Source organism: Vigna unguiculata, chromosome 3 (assembly GCF_004118075.2).
Source record: "Vigna unguiculata cultivar IT97K-499-35 chromosome 3, ASM411807v1, whole genome shotgun sequence".
Taxonomy (NCBI): Eukaryota; Viridiplantae; Streptophyta; class Magnoliopsida; order Fabales; family Fabaceae; genus Vigna; species Vigna unguiculata.
The window spans coordinates 43,163,329-43,171,187 of record NC_040281.1 but is presented as its reverse complement, the minus strand read 5'-3'; the positions used below and the strand labels follow the sequence as shown (position 1 = coordinate 43,171,187).

The window sequence follows — 7,859 nt, the reverse complement described above, 5'->3', positions numbered from 1 at the left end:
TTTCTCAAACCATCTTGCCTTACAATATTCGGAATAAAGTGAAGAAGACGAAATATAAAACCGAGTGCTGTACTAAAATACAATTCTGTTAAACAAAAAATGTTTCTTCTAAATGCAAACGTTGAACAGAATAACTCGACAGTGCCGTGGTGACCTTTTCTATTGACAACTACAAATCTCTCTCTGTTGGTGCGTGTTTACAACAAACGTGTCATTTGTTGGTGTGACATTTTTAAGATAACTATTGTGCCATAGAAGGTGGATGATAAACCAAACCCCATGTCTCTGCCATAAAAAGCTTGTTTGAAAACACATTCCAAGTTGAATACCCAATGTTTTGTCTCCTTCATCGAAGACAAAGATCTACTTAAGAGGACGGTCGCCACATTCCTTTCTTGCCATTAAGTAGACCTTCTTGGTTTGTGGAGGTTATTTCCCAATGGAGAGATTTCAACAAATTCTCCACTTCACCAATCACACTAGGATCATCACGGACAATCAAATTACCTCCTGGTCTTAGTATTCTGTCAATCTCTGCTACCACAGGAACAAGATTGCACCTGACAAAGACAAACAACAAAAGCACGCTTTAATCAATAATGTTTGTTGTTCTTTCATCACAAACTATCGTGAATGACAAGACTCTTATTTCTGTAAGCACGTGATTCTGATTATAAACTGAAGAAATCGTTGCTTCCATTTTTACCTTTTCATTAGGTTTGAGAAAAGATGATCTGCATGCAGTAGATCGTAAGTTCGTGGATAGGTGCTGAAGGATTCACACCAATCATGGTATATACCAATAAGACCCCGTTCATAGATCACAGGAAGTGTATCGGAAGCATCTATGTTCACCACATTAAATACCCAGACAGGAAGATCCTTCATAGCTGCTGCGAATCTGCATTCACATTAACTTTGATGAATGTACCCTCATAATCAATGATACAACTCTATTAACAACGCATGCATGATAAATTTGTAAAGACTAAAAGTATTGCATACAAATTAAAAATATATATATATATATATATATATATATATATATATATATATATATATATATATATATATATATATATACCTACCCTCCATAACTAGCTCGCATGTCCATGATATTTCTGACGTGAGACCAAGATACCCCAATGTTGCTAAGCTCATCGATAACGTTTTTCCAGCGTTCATTATCTGCTGCAAAGTCTTGAGAAAGTTGTTCACCACCTTGCATGTCTTTTAACCACTCTGGGACTTTTTGCAGTCTCTGAGGCCAAGCTTCAGGCCACTTGGTTCCTCTCTCATTGCCAACAGGCAACTTGTGCATGCAAGCCTGAAGCGGAACATACCTGGAATATAAAATATCAGTAATCATATTATTCACACTTTCTGCCATAGAAGTTGTAATAAACACAAGAGAATCGAAAGATTTACCATGCAGAATTTGGATCATCGTCTACTTTGCACATAGGAGGTTGGTTTTGCTCTCTTTGATCGTAGCATTCGTTGGTAAGGGGTTTGCGGTAGAAGGCTGCACCAACTTGATTCAATTTATCCTTTTTTATGGTTACGAGTTCCCAGCAAATGGCCTTGGTCAATGAAGTCATTTCTAGAGAAAAATAACAAAATGTCAGAGCCTACAGAGTGTATTCCTTTATTTTTTTTTAAATAACAATAACAATATATTTGCAGATATCATACGCTTCCATATCTGAGCATCTTCTTCGATCGTTTGGTACACAGGTGTAGCACACCACACAAAATAACCCCCTGGTCTAAGAAGACGATTCAATTCCAAAAGCAACAAGCCACCTACAATAGATTCACACACTTCTCTTCAACAACGAAAAATTGAAACACTAGGTTCAAAAAATGACAAACAAAATTAACGAAAGGAAAAGTGTTGGTGAGATTAAGAACCATCTTCATGCCAAGGTACACGACAACGTGCACAGTGAATGAGATCAAAGGCATGACTGGGGAATTGCAACCTTTGAGTGCCCATGACGGCAGATATTGCCGGAATTCCTCTCTCAAGGGCAAACTGCACTTGTGCTTCATGCTCATCTTTTGGTGCAAAAGACATGGAAATAACATCCCTTTCAAACAGAAAACCTCCAAAACTACCAACCCCACACCCAACATCCAAAATCACTCTAGTGTGCTTTCCCCATCCAATACCTGGTTCAGCCTGTGTAACAGTTACAAGTTCTTTTCAACAATCACGTGGAAGTTGTAATAAAACTTTATATAGATGTAATAAAATGACCTGTTGAAGAAAATCAATGTAGTGGAGAGCACCGTGAATGAACTGGGTGCCCCCTCCTGGGAATGTCAAGAATTCACCCTTCAACTTCATCCAGTTTTGGTGTCCCTTCACGTCTGCTAACAGAGTGTGTGGTACGTTGTGGAACCATACCTGTTACAAAGACATGGTAACTAAAACTTTAATTTTCAGAAACCAACACAAGTTAATGGAACCCTTACACTAAATCTAATAAACATACTTTTCTTTTTTGTGTAAAACACCCCTTCAGTTACTAACTAATTAAGTGTTTCGATAAAATGTTAACGAATGTAATAGGAAAAAATTATTCTGACACCAGCTTTATAAATACATAACAACAATTTAATTATTAATAAAATATTAAGTTAAAATATTAAATTAAATTATTGAATAAAAATTAAATATAAAGAGTTGTTAATGTTAATATATTAGTCTATTATTAAAAAGAGTTTTCAAATGAATGTATTTTTTGAGAAAATGTCCGAAGTATTTTTTTTTATAAAGATAATTAATATTTCAAGATTAACTCAAAGAAGCATAATAATTTTACATATATTTTAAAACTACAATCATTTGACATAAGATTTAATTATATTATATTTAACAATTTAATTTATATTTTGATTTAATATTTCATTATAAAAAAATGATGTCAAATAATGAATATATTTTTAAAAGTCGTGTTAAATTATCATACCTCAAATTAAACTCATAAAAATGAATAAACAATTTTTAAATAAGGACAATGATTGATTGAAATAATTACACTCATTTAACATGTTTTTTTAACAGGAGAGTGATAAAGAACTTGTTAAATGAGTATAAAAATGTGACAAAATATATCAACTTTTTTTTTTTTAGATATGGAAGCATGGAGTAAATGCTTCATCAGTATCATACAGTCTTTCAAAATGTATTATATCATCTTGCATAGTATTTCATTGTTTGTCAAAGTGTTGAATAAATATGATTTTAACCAAAGTTTTCAAATGTTGTTACCTTATCTCTGCTGGAAGGCCATTGGATTGGTACTTTGTAACCCTTGGGAAGTGGGACGAGGCAAGTTGGTGCATCTTCAGGGCAGTGCCTCTCTCTGTGTACGAAGTGTTTTCTAGTTGAAGTTTTCAAATACTTGTCATTATCCAAACACGGAATATAATCACCACCAGTTGAGACATTGCACAGACTCCACTTCAAATCTTGCATCTGCACTTCACCCAATTCCTCCTTCTCTTTCTTCTTCTCACCCTCAGACTCATCCACTTCTGTTGCCACCGTTTCCTTCTTCAACACCTCTTCTTGCTCCTTTTCTTTTGCTTCTTTCTCCATCACCACCACCTCACCTTTGTCTTCCCTTAGTTGTTGCACATTCGCTTCATCGTCATTGTTCTTACCTCCTTGCACATCAAAACTTTGTTGACCCCCACTCGTCCCCTCTTCTTGGTTTTCTCTCGTATTCACATTCTCACCTTCTGCATTTTGTTTTGTATTTGGGTTTTCCTTTTCATCTTGTGCCATGTTCTGGTTCTCTTCTTCAACCTTTTGCTCCCCTTCAGATACTTGAACATTTTGCGCCTCTTTCTCGCTCTTATCACTTTTCTGATCATTCACCACACCTGCAATAGCTTCGTTTCCACTGGAAACTTCTTTCTTATCGGTGTTTCCACCTTCATTTGCTATGGCGTCGTCGGGGAGGTTGCCAGGGTTGTCCCCATATACATTACCTTCCTTTTGGTCTTGGCTTTCGGTGACAGATTCACTTGACTCTTCCGAGGTATTTGTGGTCGTTTCACGTGGCTCTTCGAAGATATTTATGGCGGTTTCACGTAGCTCTTCTGAGATACTTGTGGTGGTTTCACGTGGCTCATCTGAGACATTCGTGATTGCTTCACGTGACGATTCGTCTGCGATATGTGTGGTAGTTTCAAGAGGATCATCTTGCTGGATGATGTTTGTGGTTGATGTGGTGGTGGTGGTTTCAGGTGTGTATTCAGCGAGATCTTGAGTGTTAGTGGATTCAGAGTTGTTATCATCAATGGCAGTGTGTGTTTTAGGTGTGACAACGGAGTTGGAGGTTAGCATCCATATGCCCAGAACACAAAGCGCGGTGAAGATTAGTGTTGTTAAGGTTGATGAGTAAGAAGTTGATGATGAGGATCTCCTGGCTCGTGATTTGGAGGGTTGGGCCATGGGTGTGTGTTGTGTTGGATTTGTTGGTGAAGATAGATATGAGAGTGAAATTGGAAGAGATTAACGAGAGTTGTTGAGAGGTTTGAGAGATGTTTGTGGCGGAAGATTAAGGAGAGAATGAAATTGTTTGTACGTTGGGAGTTAGAAAGTATCAATGATCCAATAGAGTCGGAGTAGGGAGGTTGTTGAGACAACTTGGTTGCCATGTATGTTTCACTAAGAAATCGCACACACCAGACACAGGTTATAATCCTGGTAAATGTTTTAAGTTGAACAAAGTCAATAACAATCTACTCGTTATATGTCTATGAAATTGTAGGTTTAAAATAACTTTATCGTCGTATTTGTTCCAAGAAAATATCAGATAGATTTTATTTTTATTTTTTTAGTGGGTCGTTACTTTTTAAAACAAATAACAATTAGGTTATTTTGGTTTGGTTCTATATTAACCGTGTCAAATATGTATCAAATGTGAGTTCGTGGTTTTATAAACAATTATTTGAAATATTAATTCAAATAAAAAATAATATTAAAGTTTAAATTTATAAAATATCAAAACAAATATATTTAAATTTTTAAACAAAATTTAAATAAAGTTTAATGTAAAATATAAATTTAGTTTTATTAAAAATATTTAATAAAATTATCAATTTTAATTAGCATTTATATAAAAGTTAAATTTGATATTAAATTGAAAAGAAAGAAACATGTTCGGTTTACAAAAGAAATTGGGATTGATACATGACACGATGCCTTAATATGGGAAAAGAAATTAAAATTTTTAAAAAATAACGAACTGACGTGTGACACATATTTAATATTATTACTACAATATTAACGAAAATAATATAATTGTTACGCATCTTCAAAAATAAGGATACATTTGAAATCAAAATACAGGAACCTACTTGAGATCTCTAAATAAATACGACCAACAAAGTATTTTAACAAAAAATATATGTAAAAGAAAGGAATAAACTAGTTTTAAAACCCACGAATAAACAAATTCATGTTAGTCAATATTGTCCAAACTCGATCATATTTTAACTTTTGCATTAGTGGCTATCTAATGTACATATCCACCATATTTTTGTCTACGTCCCTATCCAAATATTCATTGGTGTTCTCCTCCTCATCCTCATTGTTACCATATTTAAATTACTAAAGTATTTGTAGTTTAGTAGGTACTACTACAAGAAAAAGTATATAAATCGCATTCTCATAAAATCCACACAAATGGAAAAAAAACTCATGCTAATCAATAATAATTAGCTTTCACTCGTCTTCAAGTAAAAACATTGATATATTGTATTTTCCTTGAAACCAAATGAAATGACCACCTGGTCAAATATCAAATACCATTGTCTAAAAGCTTGTCTCATTCTATAAATAGACTTCTTCAACCTGCAAACCAAATGCTCATTGCCTTTTTTAGCAAAGCAATTAGGTTGAACCATATACACTTCCTCAAATAAATCTCCATTCAGAAAAGCTGTTTTGATATACATTTGATGAAACTCCAAATTAAAATGAACTACTAAAACCATAACCATACGTAAACAATTTTTAGCTTTCATTGATTCTATTTGGAAGATCAAGTATCACTTTCCCATTATATTGGTCTAATTACTAATCAGGTACACTTATGCATCTTACTATTTTTTTTATTAAAAACTGCTCTTAAATTTTGGGCATAATTCATTGTACCGATGGTTTGATGCTATTTATGATCTGAATTCATAAAACTCATCTATCATGGGTACAATTATATGAAATTTTTGTGAAAATGATATAATTTAATTATATTATTAATTAATTTGATACTACATTAATTTTAATTACGCCCTATCTATATTTTGTAATTAATGTATTTTATTTTTCTTGATAAAATGTATTTTGAATTTTATTATATTAATTATTTGTCTTTCGATATTATATTTTTTTGACATGAGATGTGCATTGTATTTTTTATTCTAATTATATTTCTTATTTATTATGATTTGAGATCCTTAGACGAGATCATAGTGAATGAGAAATTTGGTATTATAGGCATGTTTTGATGTGTATTCAGAAATATTTATTTTGTTTATTTACACAATAAGTGTGTGTATTAGATGTTTCTTTGTTATTTTCATACTAGCTTCTTTGTCTATGCAATTGACTTCGCTCAAAACTTTAAATGGCACAAATTTTGAGGATTGAAAAGAATATTTGGATTTGTATCTGACAATAACCAATATGAACTTTTCTTTAAGAGAGGAAGAACCCCAACTCTGATACCAATTTGATAAGAAAAATAATATAAGACACAACAAAATAATATATTCAAGTATGAATTCAAAGGATTGTGTATCCAGAATCAATGAAGCATCCATAGAAGCACGTGTGAGACGCTACTGGCTACTTCTCTCTTTCTAGTATTCTAGAACTTATAAAAAGTGTTTTATGTTGCCTCTTAAAATCGAACAAATACGATATCAATTTTATATTCCTACCAGCAGTTATCAGGGACCTCTCAATAAGTAACTGATTAATCAAGTCTATCACATACCAGACCGTTCTCTGAACAATCAAATCCATCACGGGCCGTTCATTAGGAGCCTCTCAATAAGTAACTGATTAATCAAGTCTAGCGCAGACGGTTCTCTAAACAATCTAACTCATCACGAATCATTCATTAGAAATCCAAAATTATGTATTACCCATAAAATTAATAACCATGCGCAATGTATTCGATACTAACAAATAATTTAATTTATTGGTTAATGTTAATCCATAATAATAAACTAGAATAATAGTTTTATTAATTAAATTATATAAATACAACATATATTCGTTTAGGAGATCTATAAAAAAATAATTTATAATGTTTAAATGAATATATAAATTTAACCAACACCTAAAAGAATCAATTGACCACATATATCGAAAGTTAACATTATACAAATCAATACGTAATTTTTAAAATTCATGGCAGCAAACTAATAATAATAATAGAAAGTTACTTGGAGGCTAAACTCTTTTTTTTTTTTTTGTAACTGAACCTTCTTTTTCTTTTTCCCAACTTTCGTTCCAGTGACTTCCTTCTACATTTTTTTGTTTTGATAGTTTTAGAAATTAAATTACAAATAGTATAACAAATTTCACACCGGAAATTTAATTTCTAGAATGTTAATTCCAGCCACATGGAATATTCTTTTTTTAAAAAAAAAGGATAATGTGGTCAAAGAAATTAGTGGGGTGGAAGAAGTTAAAGCCATTTGGGCTTAATTATCCTAGAGAGATTTTTGAGCCTTGCCTTTTACTTCCTGTATACCCACAATTTCTCTGTTTCCCCTTTAAAAATTTTAAATGTCTGTTTTGTCTTTTTGTAAAAGTGACTTTTCAA

General features: G+C 32.6%; 1 pseudogene; it reads right to left on the bottom strand.

The window, feature by feature from the left end:
• Positions 1 to 367: 367 nt before the first annotated feature.
• LOC114175467 lies at positions 368 to 4,471 on the bottom strand (annotated as a pseudogene).
• Positions 4,472 to 7,859: the final 3,388 nt, after the last annotated feature.